The sequence below is a fragment of the Octopus bimaculoides genome, chromosome 4, assembly GCF_001194135.2.
Source record: "Octopus bimaculoides isolate UCB-OBI-ISO-001 chromosome 4, ASM119413v2, whole genome shotgun sequence".
NCBI classification, from domain to species: domain Eukaryota; kingdom Metazoa; phylum Mollusca; class Cephalopoda; order Octopoda; family Octopodidae; genus Octopus; species Octopus bimaculoides.
The window spans coordinates 61,025,541-61,026,723 of record NC_068984.1 but is presented as its reverse complement, the minus strand read 5'-3'; positions in this window follow the sequence as shown (position 1 = coordinate 61,026,723).

The window sequence follows — 1,183 nt, the reverse complement described above, 5'->3', positions numbered from 1 at the left end:
ACACACACACACACACACACACACACACACACACACACACACACACACACACACATACACACTTACATACATATATACATACATGCACACACATACGCGTGCGTTTTATATTATATCGTATGTATAAATCAGAAACGTACGATGTATATATTTTCTGAATCTGCAGTCCATGTTATTAAAAGCAGTAATAGAGTAAACGAATATAAAGACAGGTTACAGATAGTAGTTATAATTGCATATATCTATAACAGCACGTATTTATTTAGATATGTATGTCGGTCAGTTGGTTAGTAAGTAAGTATGTATGTAAGTATACAAGCTATCTTTTGAACTGAAATTACAAAGTGCTTGGAAGTTCTTTCAGAAAGAAATATTCATTTGTGAAGATGACAATTCAGATTAAATCGGTTTAGATTATATTAGTACACATCACACAGGCAAATAGATTTGAGCTTTCCTACGTGTTGTACTGTGCTTTGACCATCTATACTTTCAGAGATAATTGACGCTGGCAATCATCATGTTTTCAGCATCTAGATATCACTGTTCATTAGAAATTTCCTACTCACAACCAGTCTTTACGAGAACATCACAAAACACTCTAAACGGATTCATCTCTGTCTATTACCATTATTCTATTGTCACGTATTTTGAAAGTTTCCTTGCCTTTACAGTTTGAAGATGTAAGGGAAAACGTAGACCTGACAAACTATACAAGAAATGGTTGTATTTGTACAGTATACAGAGAAATGGTTTTGGTTAATCATTAAATAAATAGCAAGCTTTTATATGATCAATGATTAACTACTACAAGTTGAATATTCTTTACTGGATGAGTTAGATTCCTTGCTATAGCCATCATAGTTATCAACGGAAAACTTTATGCATATACTTCGTTCCTTAGTTTAAACGAAATAACGTTGAAGTGTTCTTTTTGAAAACGAAAGGAATCAACTAAGAGTTTTAACTCAATATATGTTATCTAGTCGTCTAATATTTCATCTAATTGTCAACTTATGTCTAGCTATGTATTATAATTGTTACTTATTTTTAAAAAAAACTCCAGTGTTATTTTTCTGTACTGTATAACTAATTTTCTTCTTTTTTAGTTTGCTTCCTGTAGATCTCATTAGATTTGTGTGTGTGTGTGTGTGTGCGTGTGTGTGTGTGTGTGTGTGTGTGT